Genomic DNA, 22883 nt, shown 5'->3' with positions numbered 1-22883 from the left:
AGGGTTATGACTAAGGTGAGTGGAGGAAAAGTTCAGGATTTTAGCCTCTTTGTGAATTCCCTCTTCGGGCTGGCAACAATAGGGAGTGCTGTAAGCCTGCCTTCTATGTGCCCCCCTTCTCTTCTGCCCCTTTTGCCGGCTGCTTTACTAACGTTTGAATAGTTGAGGTCTCTGTCGCTGTTAGCATTTAGGGCAGGTGTGCAAGAATCTCTCTGCCCATTCTGGGCCTGCTTTCCAAACAGGTGTCTTTGTGCTGGGTCCGGTGGCTTCCCCAAGTCCTGTCCCCTTCTTTGCACACCCCTTTCCTTCTCTACAAGGTCACTACCTCCATGCTCCTCCAGGTAGTGTTGAGATCCCTGTTTGTTTACTTCCTCCCCCCCCCCACATTCTCCAAGGAGAAGAAGAAGAAGAGTTGGTTTTTGTACCCCAATTTTCTCTGCCTTTAAGGAGTCTCAAACCAGCTTACACTCATCTTCCCTTCCTCTCCCCACAACAGACACCTTGTGAGGTAGGTGGAGCTGAGAGAACTGTGACTAGCCCAAGGTCACCCAGCAGGCTTCATGTGGAGGAGTGGGGAAACAAACCCGGTTCTCCAGATTAGCCTCCATCGCTCATGTGGAGGGGTGGGGAATCAAACCCAGCCCTCCAGATTAGAGTCCGCCGCTCATATGGAGGGTGGGGAAACAAACCCGGTTCTCCAGATTAGAGTCCTCCGCTCTTAACCACTATGCCACGCTGGAGTTCAGGGTGGCGTACATCCTTGTCTTCTCCTCCACTTTATCCTCACAACAACCCTGCGATGTAGGGCAGGCTGAGAGTATGTGACTAGCCCAAGGTCACCCAGTGAGCTTCTATGGCAGAGCGAGGATTTAAGCCTGGGCGTCCCAGATCCTAGTCCGACACTCTAACCAAAACACCACACTGTGAAATATCCAGGGACATCTGCCTTCCTTTTCCCACTTGCTCCATGCATGTACATATGAAGCTGCTTTATACCGAATCAGATCCTGGGTCTGTCAAGGTCAGTATTGTCTACTCAGACTGGCAGCAGCTCTCCAGGGTCTCAGGCAGAGGTCTTTCACATCACCTGCTACCTTTCAACTGGAGATGCCGGGGATTGAACCTGTGGCCTTCTGAATGCCAAGCAGATGCTGTGCCGCTGAGCCAAGGCCCCTTCCCCTAAACTCCCATGCATACACATAGGGCATTCCCTCCACACTCCCAGCTAATGCATGCCCAGGTAAAAGGCCTTGCAGAAGCCTTTTCCCTTCCTCAACATGCCAGATGTCTCCTTGCAAAACCTTGCAGCCATCCTACCAGCCTCTCACTACTATCTCCCATCCCTCAAGAAGTTGTGTTGTATTCTTTGCCCCTCTTCTGATCTTTCCAGATGGCTTCTCTGCCAGTATTCTTCATTGATTCTTATTCTCTCCCTCCCCACACCTTCCCCGGTCCTTTCATCCTGGCATCTTTGCAACGGTCCACTCTGCTAACACTCTGCCCTTTCAGCGGAGGAGGAAGATGGAGGAAAGATCAAACTCTTCCCCTTCAACTCTCTTTCTCTCCTGGAAATGTAGTCAGGTTTCTGTCCACTCTAGGCTAGTTCGTTGTCGTTGCATGAGGTTTTTTTCCTTTGCTTGGCTTGGCTTGAAGGAACGAGGGTTTTTAAAAAAATATTGCTCACTGCTGTTTTATTGGAGGGATTGTTACCCCCTTGAGTCCATGTCTAAGGATAGGTGGAATCTAAGCCTGGGCCTTAGCTGTCGGACTTCTATTTACTTAATGCTATGGTAATGGCTGCCCTGACCTGGATGGCCCAGGCTAGCCTGATCTCATCAGATCTCAGAAGCTAAGCAGGGTCAGCCCTGGTTAGTATTTGGATGGGAGGCCACCAAGGAACACCAGGGTTGCTATGCAGAGGAAGGCACTGGCAAACCACCTCTGTTAGTCTCTTGCCATGAAAACCCCAAAAGGGGTCGCTGTAAGTCGGCTGCGACTTGACGGCACTTTACACACATGCACATGGCAATGGCTCCATCTCACTCTTCCACCCAGGGCTGAAACATGGGACGGGCATCCATCCATGGCAGCTGTAACTACTACACTCCTCTCCCTTTCAGGGTTGGGTGTTGAGCCCAGGAATCTGGACTTCCACCTCCCACAACTCATGTCAATGTTAGATGTAAAGATTCCTCGAGTTGGTGATTAAAAAACAAGCAAACGTGTTTCCTGAATTTATTTATATAGTTCATTTTTATCTCTCCCCTCCTCTGTGGAGTTCTGGGTGGGTCTACATTCCCACCCACCCCTTCATTTTATCCTCGCAACAACCCTGTGAGGTAGGTTACGCTGAGAGAGAGAGAGAGAGAGAGAGAGAGTGACTGGCTTTGTGGCAGAGTGGGGACTTGAACCTGGGTCTCTCATGCTCCCTAATCCCTGCCTTCCCTGTGTCATATAACCCAATAATCCCCAAACCTGTTGCTACAAGAAAACTGCTAGTTTGCTGTGGTACATTTATTGAATAATTAGAGACTCCTCTGAGCCTGATGTATCCACCCACGGAGAAGGCGGCTACTAGCTCTGTCCATGAATCATTGCTCTGCCTTTTCCCATTCAGCCTCTGCCAGATAAGTCTGCTGTGTTTCTGTACTGGGTATGATGGGATCATTTGCTCCCTCTTAATATAGCAGAATTCCCTGCTGTCATAGGAGGTTGTATGTCTTGTCTCTGCATGAGCAGTCTGCTCTAGACTTTCCTCCTTTCGGTCAGAACTGCAGCTCACGCGTGAAACATAGGAGGCGGGGGCCTTAGGCAGAGGTCTTTCACATCACCTACTTGCCTGGGAGATTCTGGGGATTGAACCTGGGACCTTCTGCGTGCCAAGCAGAGGCTCTACCACTGAGCCACAGCCCCACCCAAAATATTCACTGTCTTGAACACATGAAGCTGCCTTTTACTGAATCAGACCCTCAGTCCATAGTCAGTATTGTCTACTCAGACCAGCAGTGGCTCTCCAGGGTCTCAGGTAAAGGTCTTTCACATCACCTACTTGCCTAGTCCCTTTAACTGGAGATGTTGGGAATTGAACCTGGGACCTCCTGCATGTCAAGCAGATACACTACCACTGATCCACGCCCCCTCCATTAACTCTAAACCACTGTGAATATAAGGATGAAAGTGCTCTCTTTCTAAATATGGAACAAAAGCTATAGGAAGTCTAGGGTACATTGTTGTAACCACTGGACTTTTTGGCTCATGCCAGTCTCAGAACAAAACCTGGATGCTTAGCCAGTCTTGCTTTTGTTTTCTATTTTATGTGAAAATATACCTTATGTGGTGTGTAGGGTTTAATGAACCCAGCTACAGAGAGGCTCAGATTCAAGTTCCCGCTCAGCTGTGAAGCTCCGGAAGCTACTTTGGGTCAGTTTCTCAGCCTAAGCGACTTTGGGTCAGTTTCTCAGCCTAAGCGACTTTGGGTCAGTTTCTCAGCCTAACCTATCTCAAAGGGTTGTTGTGAGGATAAAGTTGGGGAGAATAGTGAATATTTCCCAGAGCTCCTTGGGGAATGAACAGAGTAGAAATCTAATGAATAAAATGCGGGAAGTTACAGAAATTAACCCAGCTCCACTCTTAAAGTGCCTAGAACTACTAATGTTCAGGCCCGTTACCTTTTCTTTCACAACGTACCTCAGCCCAAGAACCCATGCCTCTTTGGTGCCACGAATTCTAGTTATTCAGCTCTCATCCCATGCCTGTTGCTAAAACAAAGCCCTAGACTGCATTCCCCTCATTTCCAAGGTTTTGTTTCTAGAAGGTTAGGTAGAACCCCCGAGGAAACCACGAGGACGTTCTTTATTCAAGTGGACAGGATGTGAATTGGTGTGAGAAGGCTCAAAGCTATTGCAAAAAGGAGATGATGCTGTGCAGAGACGGAGAAGCGATTATTGTTGTTTATCCGGCATTGGAGAGTCTGTGCTTTTGTGTATGCACAGACACTGGGGAACGAAGGTGCAATTCCTGCGGTTGATCAGACTCTGCATCTGTGGCCTAGTCTTCACTGAGCTGGTAAACTTATATCTGGAACATACCCCTTCAGACAGGAGGTGGGTTGAGGGGCTCACACCATTTAATGTTCCTCCCTACAAAGAGGAGACATCTCTCTGCACGTAGAAAACTAGATGCCAGGGAGTAGTCTAGACTAGGACTTTTGCCCTGAAAGGTTATTTTTCTATGCACAGTAAGGTTGCCAACTCTGGATTGGGAAATACCTGGAGATTTTGGGGGTGGAGCCTGGGGAAGGCCAGGTTTGGGGAAGGGAGGGACGTCATTGGTATATAACGCCATAGAGCCTACCCTCCAAAGCAGGCATTTTCTCCAGGGGAACTGATCTCTTTCACCAGGAGATCAGTTGCAATAGTGGGAGAGCTTCAGGCAGCACTAATGCACAGGGACTTCCTTGTGTGAATAACAGGTTTGGCTGTGATTGCTAACGGAGATCCACAGTCCTATAGAAAGTTAAAGAAATTTCCCATGTCCTGTTTGCTAGTCTAATCACACAATATTGGTGTACTAAAAAGCTCTGCACCCCAAAATAAGCTTTGGAGCACCACAAATCATACATCTTCATATGCTGTTCCCAGATCCAGAGCCTAGTGTTAGCACTGACTACTAGAAATGGGGACAAGAAGGGGCTGTGGCTCAGTGGTAGAGCATCTGCTTTGCATGCATAAGGTCCCAGGTTCAATCCCTGGCATCTCCAGTTAAAGGGACTAGGCAGGTAGGTGATGTGAAAGACCCCTGCCTGAGACCCTGGAGAGCCGCTGCCGGTCTGAGTAGACAATACTGACTTTGATGGTCCGAGGGTCTGATTCAGTATAAGGCAACTTCATGTGACACTACAAATGGCAAGAAGGGGAGAATAGCGAAGAAAGGCTGTGGCCTTCATGCTCTACTTCTGGGCTTCCTGGAAGTATGTAGTTGGCCACTGTGGGAAAGAGGAAGAGATTCAAAACCGATAAAAGGAAGTGTTTCTTCACACAATGCATAGTTAAATTGTGGAACTCCCTGCCCCAGGATGTGGTGATGGCTGCCAACTTGGAAGGCTTTAAAAGGGGAGTGGCTATGTTCATGGAGGAGAGGGCTATCCATGGCTACTAGTCATAATGAATACTAGTCATGATTCATACCTATTCACTCCAGGATCAGAGGAACACAGGCAGGATGGTGCTGCTGCAGCCGTCTTGTTTGTGGTTTCCTAGAGGCACCTGGTTGGCCACTGTGTGAACAGACTGCTGGGCTTGATGGGCCTTGGTCTGATCCAGCAGGGCCTTTCTTATGTTCTTAGGAAGCTGGACTAGAAGGAATACTCTAATGGGGCTTTCTTATGACCTTATGTGAGCAACCTGAAGTTGAACAGCCCAGGCCACATTGACTCAAAGCCCAGGAAGGTGTTTTTTTTTTAAGTCCGTCATCACTGTCCTGGCTTGTCTAGGTCAGATGCTGAGACCAGGGCATCTATTTCTAGCCTGGGTATTATTTTGAGCTGTTATCTGCTGAACGTGGGGTTTCTGCTAGTTGGATGCCATGAGAAGATGTAGTTACATGCCCACCCGGCGGGTGGCTAGTTCTGGGCTCTGGAAGAGATACTGCAGGGCTGGCCACAGCTGAGCGCCACAATTGCCATCCTCCTGCTTTTGGGGTTGTTTGCCTGTTGTCCTTGCAGCGAAAATGGGGGGGGGGCGCTAGGAGAGAGGAAAATGCTGGCTGCTGGCTTTCCTAGGATAAGCTCTTAAGAGTCTGGGGAGCCCAAAGGCATTAAAGAATAAGAAGAGATATTTTCCTGTTTGGAAAAGCTTCTCGCACTACAAGGAGCCATTGGGCATGCAGGTGTCTCTGGGGAGGAGATCTCCAGGCAGTGTGCTTATGTGATGTGGGGGGGAGAGAGGAGGAGGAGATGCTGTTTCCATGCGCAGCCAGAGTGCTGGAGAGGAGGCGGAAGCGAATCCCTCAGGGCCATCTTCCAGGCTCGTTTTTGGACCCCGTTGAGTTGATCGTGCGCTTCTCATAGGGGATGTCAGGCTTTGGTCGAGAGACTGCAGCGCTCCTTTTCCATAAGGGACTTCCATCTGGCGTTTAAAAAATCCTGGATTCTCAGAAACGTCTCGGTTCTCCCATTAAAAAAGCGATTGAATCCAGCCAATTCCATCCGGCTGCCTGTTGAGTCTGGGGGTTTAGTGACCCCCTTAGAATGCATGGCAGGTTGCAGAGAATTACAGCCCGGTTCTTCTGCAGCGCCGCAAACCTTGCTGGAAAGCAGAGGTAGGGAGCAATTCCAGAAGGATGGGAAAGAGGAGACCCAGGTAGCTTGGACAGAATGAAACGTTGCCGTGGGTTTTCCTGCTCCCTGGATCAGGGTGCAGAATGGTTTGAGGATGCTTTTAAAGGTCGCAAGCGGAATTAATGGGAACTTTTGCGAACTTCAGATCTGTTCTGTGGTCCTGTGAAGAGCAGTTTATCTGAGTAGCAGAACAAGGAATTGGGGCTTCTGGATTCTGTTCGTAATTCCAGGTGGGGTCTTTGAATACGAGAGCCTGAATTGCTAATTAGGATGGGCCCTGACCTGGATCGCCCGGGCTAACCTGTTCTCGTCAGATCTTTGAAACCATCCAGGGTCAGCCCTGGTTAGTACTTGGATGGGAAACCTCCAAGGAATACCAGGGTCGCTAGGCAGAGGAAGGCAATGGCAAACCAGGAAATCCTGGTCACTGGCATTAAGGTTGTGGACCTCCTTGTCCCATATGCCAAAGGTGGAAAAATTGATCTATTGGATGATGCTGGTGCGAGCAAGACAATATTGATCGTGGAACAGATCAGTGATGTTGCAAAAGCCCATGGTGGCTACTCAGTGGCCATTTATGCTGGGTCAATTTTGATGCTCGCTCTAAGCTCTTTTTTTAAATGCGACTTTAAAAATGCCTATTCATGGTCCTGATGCAAAAGGAGAAATTCCACTCACACCCCACACTCGCCTGCTCCTTCGTTCCTGTTTGCATAGTCATTAGCATGTGCATAGCTAACGTGCCGCTGTTATTTTGCATGGTTCCTTCAGGGGATTCTTCGCGGTGGGGGCGGAGCAAACACCAAAGGTCGCATTAAAGGGGCTCCTAAGAAATGCGAAGCAGATATGTGCCGGCTTCACAGTCACTTCTGGAATGACGGTTCAGTGTGAAAAATTCAAAAAAATATGCGGGGCAATTCAGCCTGGAACGCTCTGCCAATTTTGAAGCAAAAATGGCCAATGTTTGCTGGTGGAGTCTGCCGCTGAGAAATTTGGATCCTACCCACAACATGGTGCCAGATGTTGTGCGACAGTGTGGTGGGGGCTTTCTTCAGGATCGGCTCTGGCTACAGACTTCTGGGTAGATCCTGAGGGAGTTCTGCCACATGCAGATTTGCCTTCTTGCTTCTAGGGCAAAGGAGCTGGTGCCACGTTTCGGCTCTAATGCCTGGCCCAGTTTAGCTCTGTCGCAATGCAAATGTAGGGTCTGTTTCGGGACACCGTTGTGGTAGGCCGCCTGCCAGCTCGTCCCTCTTTCTAGTAGGAGGGAAGTTTCACAGTTGGCCCCTGCCGTTGGTGTTGGTTAGCTGATAGAGAAACATCCCAAGGCTCTGATGGTTGCTGAGAGGACTAGGACAGAGGGGAAGGGTTTATTATTTCCTGCAGTTCACTCGCTGGCTGCCGTTCAATAGATACAATGGCTTGTTGCTATTTAGCCCAGCCCCTTCTGAGAATTTTGAGAAATGGAAAATCCTCTTGTTCAACCCAAAATTAATTTGATCCAGAGACGAGCTTTGTAATTTTCCATCTTTAGCCTGAGAATAGAAGATGCTACAGTAGAATGCCTCTGGGCACGTGCAATGCATTTTTCTCCTGTTTGTAGTAACAATTAACCAGCCCATAGATGTAAAGGTTTTTTTTCCAGAGTTGTCTTTTTCCGTTTTAAATAGTGATGATGGTGTGCAGAGCTCCGTTAGCAAAACCAAAGCAGAGAGTGATGGATTTCCCCCCATGCAGCTTTGATCCTAATGGCAGGTGCACACGTATGCAATTTGTGTGTTTGTGTAAAGTGCCGTCAAGTCGCAGCCAACTTATGGCAACCCAGCAGAGTTTTCATGGCAAGAGAACTTAACAGAGGTGCTTTGCCAGTGCCTTCCTCTGCACAGCAACCCTGGTCTTCCTTGGTGGTCTCCCATCCAAGTACTAACCAGGGCTGATGGCTTAGTTTCTGACGAGATCAGGCAGGCATGGCCCATCTGTCATGGCCTCATGCAGTTTACCTTTTACATAGCCAGCGTGGTGTAGTGGTGAAGAGCGGTGGTTTGGAGCGGTGCACTCTAATCTGGAGAACCGGGTTTGATTCCCCACTCCTCCACACAAGGCCAGCTGGGTGACCTTGGGCTAGTCACACTCTCTCAGCCCCACCTACCTCACAGGGTGTCTGTTGTGGGGAGGGGAAGGGAAGGTGATTGTAAGCTGGTTCGATTCTCCTTTAAGTGGAAGAGAAAGTTGTTATATAAAAACCAACTCTTTTTCCTCACCATCATCTTCATCATCATCTTCTTCATCATTCTCTTCATTTTCATCATCATCATGGTAATCTGTGAATTATAGCACGATTGTTTTGGCCCTTCAGAAAAAAGGCTCAAATTCCAGAATTGCTTGCACCTTGCTGAAAAGCTGCATTGTAAAGGGCAGGATCATGTTGGTAAGGGATTTCTATGGCGTAAGGTAGAGGTCTCCCATGTGATGCCCGTGGATTCCAAGATGCCCACCAACACTCCTGCCAGGTGTTTTTAGAAAGTGTGTGGGGCCAGGTGGGGCTTTTGCCCAGCAGAGCTTCTGATTGGCCATTGGAGATCTGACAGATGACTGCCAGATGAGTCTTTCTTAGCTCAAATGCATTTATCCTGTGTGTATGCAAGATTTTTTAAAAAACAATATGTTCATTTTTAAGAAGCATCCTGTTAAACAGAGCTTCTGCCTCAATTGCAGAAGAGCTGCGGAGTTATGAATAACTGTACTCCCTGACATTTTGTGATAGCCTCTGCTTCCCCATGTTGTGGTTGTGCCAACCACTCTGTGTTAGAATCCCAAAAGTGCCTGCAGGCTCTAGAAGGTTGGTGACCCCTAGCGTAAGCCCTGCTTGGCATCGGCTGCAGGGGGTGCCACACAAAAGCTCTCATTTGTTATGATACTGGAAGTGCCAGTCGAATTGAATGGGACCCCTGGATTTGGCTCTCCTGACTCTCTTCGGTTGTTTATGCATGGGTACTTTCACTCATGTTCGCCCTTGGTCTGTCTCGGTTGTTCCTTGAAGTTCTGCATGAGTTTTCTTTCCATTAGAGATGACCTCGCTGCCAGCCCTCGCAATGTCCGGGTCTTCCCATTCCTCTGTTAACCCGACTCTTCCATCTTCCCTGAGCAAAGCCCAGGTGAAATCCCCTTGCAGTAGGCAAAGTGTGGGACACAGGAGCTTGGTTTCTCTCAAAGCCAATTACAAAGCAGCATGTCCAGAGGTGGGGATTGAAATATTTCCTGCTTCCTGGGAGCTCTTTCTGAGCAAAAGAAAAGCTTTTCAAAACCGAGGCTTGGATTTCTCCTCCCCACCTTCCTTTAAGATTGCTCCGTTTTTTTTATGTTGTTGTTCTTAAAATGCTTTTTTATGTGGCAGTTTTGTTGGGGGGGATTTTCTCTCACAGTAAGCACCATAAGTAAGCCAATTACAAAGCAGGATTTAAAGGGGCGGGACTTGACTTGAGCTTGGAGACTGCTGGTGCATACCCAACAGGAAAGTGTGGGTCCAGCCAGCAACGAACCTCAGGTAAAACTCCCAGGTATAAATGACCTTCCTTCCTAGAAATTAACCACAGCGTCTAACCCTGTTGTAACACTGAGATTAGGCTTTAAACCGTCTCCGAACAGCAGCTGACTCGAGCCTCCTCTTGAAAAAATATCCCCCCAAAGGACATTTGCAAAACTATCCAGGGCAGATTATTCCATTGTCCAATTTGTTCCATTGTTCTTAATTTGGGGTCATAGAGTTGGAATCTGGAAGGGAGTTGATGGATCGGCCAGGCCAACCTCCTGCCGTAAGGCAGAACATCTTATCCCTTAAGCATCTCCAACGGAGGAGCAGCCAAACAATGACATCCCTTACTTCCATAGGCAGCTCAGGCCATCTTGTTAGATTATCTTTTCCTAAAGCTGCGTATAATCGAAACCCAGCAAGGCGATGTTCAAGAGGCTATCTAAAATTATAATACATTGCACAGAATGCGTTGGAACTGAAGAGGCGGGGGGACTCTCCAGGGATACAGATACACACGACTTAGTAAATTAACCAAAAGGGGGGGAAATACCCCCAAAAAATCCTAATGAAGACTGAGCATACTCCAGGCAGCACAGAATGTTGAGTGTAGTAGAAAATCAGTTAAGGGGAAGGGAATGGGGAAGCAGGCTTGGTCAAGCCCTTGAGAGATTGGAGGCAGGATTTCTAAACCATTTATTCCGCCCCACTGCTTGCAGTTACTTACAGGGCCTCCAGGTTCTTGTTGTTGTGAAGTTGCCACTGCAAAATCCCTCTTCTGCCTGCAGACCCATTTCTCTCTGTTTGCGGCTCACACGGTTGCTGGAACAGAAGGAACCCAGAAGGGTTCCCAGCTGCAGATTAGGAATCCCTTGTCTGTATTTTGGCTGCTGCCCATTTTTAATAGCAAGTTTCTCTGGACACCTAACATCATGGGAGGGGCAGATAAGGTAACCAACAGCATACCTCCTGTCATGCCTCTTAATAGTATATAGACAACTGACTTGTGTTACTTTTCCTAGCAAGCTTGTAGGTTTCGTTAGTATCTGTTTCAAAGATCTGGGGAGAGTATACCTTGGCTGCGATTGATAAGAACATAAGGATATAAGAAAGGCCATGCTGGATCAGACCAAGGCCCATCAAGTCCAGCAGTCTGTTCACACAGCGGCCAACCAGGTGCCTCTAGGAAGCCCACAAACAAGACGACTGCAGCAGCACCATCCTGCCTGTGTTTCACAGCACCAAATATATTTGGCATCCTCCTCTGATCCTGGAGAGAATAGGTATGCATCGTGACTAGTATCCATTTTTACTAGTAGCCATGAATACCCCTCTCCTCCATGAACATGTCCACCCCACTCTTAAAGCCTTCCAAGTTGGCAGCCATCACCACATCCTGGGGCAGGGAGTTCCACAATTTAACTATGCGTCGTGTGAAGAAATACTTCCTTTTATCTGTTTTGATAAAATTACTACATATTACTATCTATTAAAGCACTGATTCTGACCCGATTTGAGTATGGAAGCTTTCTGCATCAGAGGCATGACAAAGATTATGGAGAAACAAGGTGTAGGTATCCCTTCTTGTTTTCGTTTGTCACTTGCCTCTTATCTCCTAAATAAGGAGCTCTTTTTACCACTGAGAGGGCACTCAATCCTCTCTTACTGGTGAAAACGGATCCTTGCTTAGGAGATAAGAAGTGCTCAACAGGCGAGAAAAAGGAGAGATAGCCAGCATGTTTTCTTCGTAGTCTTTTGCCTCTATGGAAGAGTACCCCGGGTACTTGATCAGGTATAGCGGCTCGGAGCGCTTTAATAAATAGCCATTGTTTCTATCAGCTTTTGGAGAGGCACCTCTTTTCTTTTTGTGTGTGTCTTAGGAAGGAATAGGGAGAGCCCATTTCAGAGATGGGAGATAGACTTTGAGCCCATCCCTGGGGGTGGGGGGAGCTCCTTAGGAGCCAGCATGACCCCATGCCGGCGTAGGTGCCACCGGAATGAGGTGGCACCTATTCCGGTGTGGGGGTAAACATGCCAGAGTCCGGGTACCGCCAGCCCCTGCTGCCAGTGCAGCCGCGCCAGATTGGGGGGGGGGGGGCGTTCCCGAGGCGTTTTTGGGGGAGGAGCTGCCTTTAGGCACCTTCCTCACCCCTTTCGCCCTGGGAACGCCCCCTCGTGCTGCAGCAGTGCTGCGCCACCTTTACTGGTGGCGCAGCCCCGATAGAGACAATGGGGGATTGCCCCTTTTTTCTCTATTTTTTATTTTTTAAGCCTTTTTTTGCCTCCGTGGTGACCGGGAAGCCTCTAAGGAGGCACCGTGGCTGTGCCACTCGCGGCCGCCGTGGATCTGCTCCCCCCTTCAGGATTGGGCTGCTCTTCTCTATACTGTTCAGTCCCAAGTCTCCTACTTGGGAGCCAGCGTGGTGTACTGGTTAAGAGCGGTGGTTTGGAGCGATAGACTCTGATCTGGAGAACTGGGTTTGCTTCCTCACACCTCCACATGGGTGGCGGAGGCTAATCTGGTGAACTGAATTTGTTTCCCCACTCCCGGTCATGAAGCCAGCTGGGTGACCTTGGGCTAGTCACAGCTCTCTCAGCCCCACGTATCTCACAAGGTGTCTGTTGTGGGGAGGGGAAGTGAAGGTGATTGTAAGCCGGTTTGATTCTTCCTTAAGTGGTAAAGTCGCCATATAAAAACCAACTCTTCTTCCTCTTCCTCTTCTTCTTCCTTCCCCTGCCATGCAAATGAGTGGTAGCCATTCCGTAAAATGGGAGGAAAGGTTGATCACTAGGGTGAAGGCTGTTCTTGTTCCCTGACCCTGGTAACCCCAGCCATTCAGAATCTAGTCTACTTCTATCAATATAGCCTGCCCCCCACCATGCTCATAGGAGCCCTGTGGCGCAGAGTGGGAAGCTGCAATACTGCAGTCAAAAGTTCTGCTCATGACCTGAGTTCGATCCCGACGGAAGTTGGTTTCAGGTAGCCAGCTGAAGGTTGGCTCAGCCTTCCATCTTCCGAGGTCGGTCAAATGAGTCCCCAGCTTGCTGGGGGTAGAGGGGAGATGACTAGGAAGGCACTGGCAAACCACCCCGTAAACAAAGTCTGCCTAGTAAACGTCGGGAGGTGACATCACCCCATGGGTCAGGAATGACCCGGTGCTTGCACAGGGGACCTTTACCTTTCACCACCATGCTAATCTCTCTTGGTCACCTCAGAGTGTGTTAAAATGTTGGGATACTGGGCAGAATGTTGGGAATTGGCTTTGATGAACTATCCCGCCAAGCCAAGAATGCTCTTAGGTCATTGGCAGCCTAAATTTTAAATTGCCTTATGATGTAATCTAATAACAACAGCAGGGGTCTTCTTGCTCCTAGTGCTGTAAAGGTTGATTGTCCATATATACTTAGGAACTGGTACCTCCCTGCTCTGCGCTATTACAATGAACCACCCTTGCATGAGACATTGATCTATAGCTGTCATTGAAGGGTGGGGATCGGAACGTGGTATTTTCATTTTTAAAAGATTTTGTAATTGTGTGTTTGTCTCTGAGGTTCCAGGGTAAAAGCCAAGGGGAACTGTCCAATTTCTTCGTGGCTCAGTTATGTTTCTCCATTAAATTGTTATTGAGAAGTAATAGATTCCTTTAGTTGAGAATTGAATTTCACTGTTTTCCATAGTTTACTCTTCTTCTCTTTTTTGCAATGGGTAGTTGTTACAGTTCTAAGAAGTTAACATTTGAAACTTTTGAGCTTTTAGTTCTCACGCCAGTTTGGCCAACCCTAATCTTACGTTCTGTCAAGGAGGAAATGGAGTGGCAGTGGGTGCGATAGGGAACACTTTTGAAATGTAATCTAAGCCTATGTTGGAGGAAACAGTATAAATTTAAATCCATCAGATAATAAAAATGGGAAGAATGCAACCAAAGTTCAACACTTATAAATTCCATTTTCAATGTGCTAAGTATTTGAATGCTCTAACCTAGATGTCTCAGGCTAGCCTGATCTCATTGGATCTCAGAAGCTAAACAGGGTCAGCCCCGGTTAGTAATTGGATGGGAGACCACCAAGGAATACCAAGGTCGTTATGCAGAGGAAGGCACTAGCAAACCACCTCTGAACATCTCTTGCCTTGAAATTCCTATAGGGTCACCATAAGTGGACTGTGACTTGACATCTTTTTACGCATACACACAAATTGCATGATAGGCATCTGCAGTTAGGATCAAAGCCACATGGGGGTGGGGAATCCATCACTCCCTGCTTTGGTTTTGCTAACTGAGCTCTGCACCCCATTATAACTGTTTTAAATGGGAAAAGGCAAGTCTGAAAAAAACCCTTTAGATCTATGGGCTGGGTAATTGTTACTACAAACAGGAGAAAAACACATTGGCACATGCCCAGACTCATTCTATTGTAACATCTTCTATTCTCAGGCTAAATATGGAAAATTACAAAACTCATCTCTGGATCAAATTAATTTTGGGTTGGACAAGAGGATTCTTCATTTCTGAAAATTCTCAGATGAGGCACACAAATATTTGAATAAATGGAACTAAATAGTGCTTAGGTTTGACTGGATCCTTGATTTTGTGGCTGTAGAAAGAGTGAATTAGACTGCCGAAAAGCAACCTCTTATCTTCTACCGCACCCCATTTAAAACATTCTTCTTACCAGCACCCACCCCAGTGCCCCTTTAGTAATATATTTTCTTATATATATATGGGGATACAGAAAAAAGAAAAAAGGGAAAGAGAATATAGGGGAATTAGCAAAAATAACAGCATGTCTGTGCCCAAATTTCAGTATCATAATACATACACGCCCGCATCACTAACATTGGACTTGTCTTAATAATTTCTAAACTTAACCAGTATTTCACCGTGTTTCTAAAATTTACTCTTGTTATAAAAGGTCCTTAGATGATAATTAATAGTCGAGTATTTATATACTAGTTAATATAATTATTACTAGCTGTTATGTCATACGCTATTATACAATTTAAATAAACAAATATTCAAATACTGTTCTATATTAATTGGACTAATCTACCAACTTCACCTATTAAATAGCAGTTGAACTTATTTTGATCCCCCCCTCCTCTACATACTATTGAATAAAAAAGTCTTAAACGCCTGAGTATTTATCGTACAGTGGTTGCCAGAGGTATTTTCAATACATTAAAGAGTTTTCATCTTCATTCGTAAGGGCTAGATGCTTGATTTTCACTTTCTGTGCGCACTCCCTTCTGATGGTCATGGGAGTCGCAGACCTCTAGTTCTAGCCCTTTGCCCCATCCTATTGGACCCACTATCTGTTTCAGAGAAGTGGTTATATGATGCACATAATCAGAAGAGGTCAGAGTCTAAAATTTGCCTTTTTCCATCTGCCTTGGTGAGAGGTTATGGATGACACCCTCTGTCGCCTTGAGCAGAAATGGTATCTGTTACGTGCTGGGCAGAGGCAGTGGAAACGTAACAGGTAGAGTGACAGGGCTGGATGGCATCCAGTGTCCCTGGGACGGTGAAGGCAAGTGCCAACCTTTCGGGTCCTAAGACTCTTGTATCCTGTCCCCAGTGCTAGGGGTAGAGTAGGATCTAGCACATGGGTAGGAGATTCTAGATTCCTGAGTCCATGCCCTCACCTTTGGCCTGGTTTTAGGTGACCTTGGATGACCAGTGCCTTGGCTAGCAGTCCCAAGACTTCTAGGTTGCAGTGCACCTGTCAGGAGGCTGGGTGGTCTGGGTGAGCCAAGAGGTACTTGGTAGCTACAGCTGTTTAGCCTTCTATATAAGTGCAGCCCAATAGTGCAGCCTAAGGAGCCCCATGGCACAGAGTGGTAAGCTGCAGTACTGCAGTCAAAAGCTGTGCTCAAAAGCTCTAAGTTCGATCCCGATGGAAGTCGGTTTCAGATAGCCAGCTCAAGGTTGACTCAGCCTTCCATCCTTCCAAGGTCAGTGAAATGAGTACCCGGCTTGCTGGGGGTCAAGTGTAGATGACTGGGGAAGGCACTGGCAAACCACCCTGCAAACAAAGTCTGCCTAGTAAACGTCGGGATGTGACGTCACCCCATGGGTCAGTAATGACCCAGTTCTTGCACAGGGCATTACCTTTACCTTTAATAGTGCAGACTAGCTTGATCTCATCAGAGCTTGGAAGCTGAGCTAGATCAGCTATAGTTACTATATGGATGGGAGATCAGCAAGGAAGACTGGAGTTGCTTTGCAAAGGAAGGCAATGGCAAACCACTTCTGCTCATCTCTTCCCTTGAAAACCCCATGGTCCTGGGGTCGCCATGAGTCCACAGTGACTTTACGGCACATCATTAATAGTCTCACTGGTTGTGTTTATGTCCCATGTGATTCAGAGATCTTTGGGGAGGTTATGCTTATATGAACTGGCTTTGCAATTGGTGATTCAAATATAATCACCAAAAAGCCAAGTCTCTGATTTGTTAGTCAGTTGAAGACTCTCCCCTCCCCAAACCCCACCCTCCTCAGGCTTCACCCCAAAAACCTCCCACCGGTGACAAAGAGGGACCTGGCAACCCTACTCATGGGAGAAGGGGCATTCCACAGTTTCTATGCCAGTTTGCAATGTAGATAACCCGCAGTGAGAATTTAGGGTAAATGTCCTACTGAGGGACCCATGCAAAGCTCCATCTCCTCTTTCCTCCCCCTTTTCTCTTTTCCTGTATCCCACACCCTCAAAGGGCTGCATCTGTTTGTGTACCCAGCTGCCAACCAATTAATTTTCATGACTGATCCTCATTTCCTCTCGGTCCCTCATCTAACGCCATTCAGCCGATGCTCAGCCCCGTGATATGAAGGGACTGTGGCTAAGTAGTAGAGCATCTGCGTTGTATGCAGAAGGTCCCAGGTTCAATCCTTGGCATCTGCAGTAATAATTTTTAAAAAGGATCAGGGAGCAGGTGATATACACGAACACACGAAGCTGCCTTCTACTGAATCAGACCCTTGGTCCATCAAAGTAAGTATTGTCTATTCAGACCGGCAGCGGCTCTCCAGGGTCTCAGGCAGAGGTCTTTCACATCACCTACTTGCCTGATACCTTAACAGGAGATGCCGGGAATTGAACCTGGGACCTTCTGCATACCAAGCAGATGCTGTACCACTGAGCCACGGCCCTTCTCCATGAGATGCTGGAAAATCACTGCTCGTCAAAGTAGGCAAGATAGAACAACAGACGGACTCGCTGGAAGGCAGCTTTGTTTATTCACAAAGACCATTTTACTGGGGTTCCTAAGACTGCCTTTGTAATGTTAGCACTTTTTCTTTTAAAATATATATTTTTTAATATGACAAATACATCATATAATACAGGAGGCAGCTGGTTTAATGATACTCTCTTGATATATACAGCTGCTTAAAAATTCTAATGAGTTGATGGATGCACCTTTCTTCGTTCTTGTGAACAGATGTGGTTTTAACAGGTGCACAACAGAGTATCCAAGCTCTTAACAGGTGTGTGTGTGTGTGTATGCGTGCGTTTATTTCCATGTGAGAAAATGATGGTCATGGGATCCGTTGTGGTGTTTAAGTGGATTGTTAATGGGATGTAATTGTGTAGGTGCGGGAAATGTCCAAGGCTACCTTATTGTGAGGGTGTGAAGCAATGAACAGGAAATGGTCACCTCTGGAGGCAGATTTTTTTGTGCCCCTGCCTGGAAGCAGGGCCACATCATGTCAATTGTAAAAAATCGACAGGAGTCTTGTGGCGCTTCAAAGGCCAACCTTTAAAAATTGTACCGTAAGCTTTCACGGCCCAGAGCCCTCTTTGCCACAAGGAATTTTTTCTGCAATGGTCTAAAACAGCTACTCCTGTGGAATTTTACCATCTCAGTTGCAAGCTCGCTGGGCAAGGAGGCTGCCTGTTTTGTACAGCTCCTAGCACTCTGTTGAAGCGGATTCTAGTGTGAAGCAGTCGGGCGGGCGACGGTGGGACGGCATCCCATAAGTAATCCCTGCAGTGTCCCTCTTTCCTGTTCTCCAGGGAGGGGACTGCAAGCAGCCAGCACTGCAGAGGGATCAATAGCAGCGTCCCAAGTCACCTTCGCAAAATGACACTGCCTGCAGTGACGATTCTCTCCCCAGAACCCCCTGCCCTCGGTGAGATGACCTTGCATTCTGCCTGCCCTACTGAGCACAGCAGCATGCCTCATTCCCTCCCTCTCCTGAAACTGGCAGGGGTTTTGCATTCTCATGGCATGCCTGTGAAACTGGAGTTAGGTGTAGCCAGCATGGTGTAGTGGTTAAGAGCGGTGGTTTGGAGCAGTGGACTAATCTGGAGAACCGGGTTTGATTCCCCCACTCCTCCACATGAGCGGCGGAGGCTAATCTGGTGAACCGGGTTCATTTCCCCACTCCTCCACATGAAGCCATCTGAGTGACCTTGGGCTAGTCACAGCTCTCTTTGAGCTCTCTCAGCCCCACCTACCTCACAGGGTGTCTGTTGTGGGGAGGAAAAGGGAAGGTGATTGTAAGCTGGTTTGAGTCTCCCTTAAGTGCTAGAGAAAGTCCTGCTCCTCCTCCTCTTCTTCTTCTTCCTCCTTCTGCTCCTCCTCCTCCTCCTCTTCCTCCTCCTCCTCCTCCTCTTCTTCTTTTTCCTCTTCCTCTTATATAGGGGACATTTTTCAGCTTGTAAACCTCTTGGGAGGGGTTTGTTCTGTGTGTCCCTCTCCCATTCTGCCGTTCCTTTTGCAAGCGGTGAGAAGCTCAGCGGTGTTTGCAAGGGTCGGTGTCCTTTTGCAGAAGAGACTGTGGAAGGCAAAAGTGCAAAAGGAACGCCAAGCTGAGTCAGATCAAAGGTCTCTCTTGTGCAGCGCTGCATCTCTGAGGATTTGCCCGTCCCGTTGCCCATGGAGTTCAAAAGCAGGGCAGGAGGTGATATAAGTCTCCCATGGATTGTTCCCAGCAGCTGGGGACTGGAGTTCTATAGACTCTGAACAAGGAAGGTACATTTTGGCGAATAACCACTGCTGGGGAACTTTACGGAGGGCATGTAATCCTTTTTAGCATCCATGCGTGCTAAGCCTTGCTGTATCCTGTAGCAATTTAGAGCCATCAGCTCACCCGAAACTCTTTGGCTGATTAATCATTTACCTTTTAACTGGTTTGAGTGACTGAATTGAAATAAACCGTCTGTTACCAAAACTTCAGTAGAGGTGCTTCTTCGAGATCCCCAAGGCAAGCTTAAGATGGTCAGAAGGAAAGGCCATATTTCAGATTTCTTTTGAGAGCCAGCGTGGTACAGTGGTTGAGAGCCGTGGACTCTAATCTGGAGAACTGGGTTTGATTCCCTACTCCTCCACATGAGCGGCAGTCTCTAATCTGGTGAACTGGATTTGTTTCCCCACTCCACATGAAGCCTGCTGGGTGACATTTGGGCTAGTCACAGTTCTCTCTGAACTCTCTCAGCCCCACCCACTTCACAAGATGTCTGTTGTGGGGAGGGGAAGGAAAGGTGATTCTTCTTCTACTACTACTACTTCTTCTCCTCCTCTTCTTCTTTTTCCTCCTCCTCCTCCTCCTATTATGGCAAAGGCCCAGAATCAAATTAACCTCAAAAAAAGTATGTGCACTTAATATGCAGCCACATGATCAAGAAGCCATTGACTAATTGACCAAGTTGCCATTGACTAATTGACCAATTAAGCTGATTAAAAGTAAATAAATAAAAATGCATTTGGCCATCGACTGTAATAATTAGCAGTCATAACAACAACGGTCATAACTGTGACACATATTTCAGATCTCAAAATGATTTCCAGTATTGAACATATAGAATGTGTCATCTCTCGTCAGGGCATCTTATTAACCTCTTATTAATTATCCAGCATGTGTTGATCCACAGACCTCTGCACAATCTTAAGAAGTGCCGATGAAAAGAAGCTACTTTTTGGAAAAACTTTGGATCATTGGCTTGGATCCCGTGAACCACCAGTGGAAAACACTGGCAGTTAAGGATCTTTCTGGCCCTCCCCAGACCCATTTCCTATCCTAGGAAAGTTTATTCTGGGGGTCGATGGACTTGCATGGAACAATACAGTCAGTTGGCTGTAGTGGGGAGAGGGAAGGAAATGAAAGACTCCTTTTTGCCCTCTGCGTGAGCAGAGTTGCGCTTGTAGAGCAGAAAGAAAGGAGCAATTTCACCCCCTTTCCTTCTCTACTGCAGCCGCTGGACTGGTGTGGCTTATTAGTACATGCAAGTTCATTGAGCCCAGGAATAAACTTTCCTGGGATTAAAAATGGCTCCAGGGCAGGGCGGGGAGGAGATCCTGCGATTCTTATGCCTGCGGATTGCAGGATCCAACCCATTATTAGCAAGTAAATTCCTTCCTTCCATATTCGACAAACACCCTTGCGGTGTCTCTGGGAGGCCCAGTGACAACGAACTGTATACATAAAATACTGGTTGCATTAAGAAATACTTTAATTTGTTGTTCTGAATCTAACTGCAGTCAGTTACATTCAGTGGTCCCGAGTTAACTATGTTTTCTTAGGAAAGAGTGAGCCACTTCTTTTGTATTCGCTTTTTCCACACATAGCCTCGATTAAATGGGCAGAGGACCAGTGCTTGATTGGTTGGGGATCCAGAAAACTTTCTGTTGCATTGTAGGCTCAAACCCCAAGAGATCTATAGATCCTTAGGAGGAAGTGTCAATGCCTGAGCCTACTAACTTGGCTACCACCAGTGCGAAGTGGCTTTGAAGTTCAGGATGGGGTTTGGACGCGGACTGCGGAAATGACCATAGAGAAATACCAGAGTAATATGCATTCCTTGGTTTCCAGTTTGATTTGGGAAGTCTGTCAGTCTCTGCTCGATCAGCCAGCCACAACAATAAAAAGGTGGCCCGTATGTTGGACTGGTCCGGCCATGCTTAATGATTGATGCATGTTGTGAACTACTGAGGCTATGCCTCTGCTTTGTTGATGCTATGTTTCCCCTTCAAATGAATTCAAACATACATGTTGATAGTTTTAAGGTAATGAGTGACAAATCGGATTGTGTGCATAACATGTGTGAGTCAGTCCTCCTCCTCTTCTTTTTTAAAGGAAATACCCTCCTCTACCTCTACAGGGAATGTTCAAGCAGATGTTTCTTGAGCATCCAGTTGCTTGGTGGATGATGGCAGCATGCTCAGTACCTCCCAAAAGGCAATCTTATAAGGATAGGCATTACATAAAAGGTAAAGGTAGTCCCCTGTGCAAGCACCAGGTCATTCCTGACCCATGGGGTGACGTCACATCCCGACGTTTACTAGGCAGACTGTGTTTACAGGGTGGTTTGCCAGTGCCTTCCCCAGTCATCTACACTTTACCCCCAGCAAGCTGGGTACTCATTTGACCGACCTCGGAAGGATGGAAGGCTGAGTCGACCTGGAGCCGGCTACCTGAAACCAACTTCCGCCGGGATCGAACTCAGGTCGTGAGCAGAGCTTTTGACTGCAGTACTGCAGCTTACCACTCTGCGCCACAGGGCTCATAGGCATTACATGGATACCCAAAATTGGCTATAAGAGTTTTCTGCAGTTATAGACATTTTTAAAGGGGGTGGGATTTCTTTGTTTTTAAACTACAGTTGCATATTTTGTGCAACATGTGTTGTCTTTTGGTTGGCAACATTTCATGGGGTTTCATTACCAATATTGGTGAAGGGGACAGGTCATTGAGTGTTAAGGCTTAAATCATGTCTACTGTGGCTTCAGGTTGAGATTTCTGAGGGTGAGATATTTTGCCACTCTCATATAATTACATGTCTCATCATTCCTTGGGGGGAAAACCCTTACCAGTGAGATAATCTGACCAAAGCTTGCAGTCCAGATCTATGGTAAATCCAAAAATCCAAATAAATAAATAAATAAATAAATAAATAGTCTGGTGTTCGATTTGGTTTTCCCAGTCCCCATCATTCTTGGTTGTACCCCTGTATCACTAGTTCTTTTCTGCAGCATCCATACACAAGTACAATCCACATATGTTTTTCTTTTGCTATGTGACATTCCCGAATGAAGCCAGTAATAATTGCGCCGCTTCTGTTCATGTAAAGCAGGGGTCGCCAACCTTTTGGAGCCAGTAGGCACCTTTGGCATTCTGGCACAGCATGGTGGGCGCAGGAGGAGGAACCAGCCACAAAAAATGGTTCCTGCAGCTTATCTTCAGTCACACAATGAAGATCCTTGTGCTGTGGTGGCAGCTGCTGTCAAAGAAACGTTTCTAAAAATCTGTACAGCCAATCAGTTCTCCAGCAGTCAATCAGAAGCATTGCTGGGCCAAACTTCACTTGGCTCCACTCACTTTCTAAAAATACTTGGCAGGCACCATGTTGGGGACCCCTGATGTAAAGCTATCCTGGTATAGCTTTTCTGACATTCCCCGAAGCTTTCCTCTTGCAATTCCTCTCTCCTTCTGCTCATGTGTAATTAAGATGAGTTCTGTGCAACAAAGGGGTTGGGGTAGGAGTATCTCTGAAGCTGTTAGAAAGGCAGTGGCAGCCTTTGGTGTTACCCTATGTAGGCAGTCTCCACTTAGGATGGGGGAATTAGCAGAGGAGACAGAGCGAGAGGGGGTAACTGGGATCGATTACCTATGTATACCAAGATAATCCTGGGTGAAAACTCTCAAATGAGCAGGCCGTTGTACAATTAAAATATAGTTTTATTAAAGAATAAAATCATAAGGAATATAGTTTCAAGCAATGGACACACACACACAAATCATACAAGAGCTAAGAGGGACAAGGGTGGACGTTGGATCGGGTTTCAGGGATGGGCGATATTTACCAGTCTTGAAGGGATGTCCAGGGAAAGCAGCGCTGAAGAGGAAATAGTCTTGGCTCAGGGGTACATACATAGATTTGGATCTAGCGCAAAATTTTCACTTGCACTAAAGCTCACGCACGAGTGGAAACACAAGAAAAAGACAGCAGTAGCAGTTTGTGCTAGGTCAAATTTACTGTGTTTCATATCTATATGAAGCCACTGGGAGAGGTCCTCAGGAA

General features: G+C 47.1%; 1 protein-coding gene and 1 non-coding gene across 4 annotated transcripts in view; both read left to right on the top strand.

Annotated features, from left to right (window-relative positions):
• ZNF385A (zinc finger protein 385A) overlaps positions 1-22883 on the top strand; it is a 165321-nt gene that overhangs the window by 92400 nt on the left and 50038 nt on the right. The window lies entirely within an intron of this gene.
• TRNAA-UGC (transfer RNA alanine (anticodon UGC)) lies at positions 4688-4759 on the top strand. Its single transcript has one exon. It is a non-coding gene; the product is annotated as a tRNA-Ala (tRNA).

Source organism: Euleptes europaea, chromosome 1 (genome assembly GCF_029931775.1).
Source record: "Euleptes europaea isolate rEulEur1 chromosome 1, rEulEur1.hap1, whole genome shotgun sequence".
Lineage (NCBI taxonomy): Eukaryota > Metazoa > Chordata > Lepidosauria > Squamata > Sphaerodactylidae > Euleptes > Euleptes europaea.
This window is presented reverse-complemented; position numbering and strand designations above follow the sequence as displayed.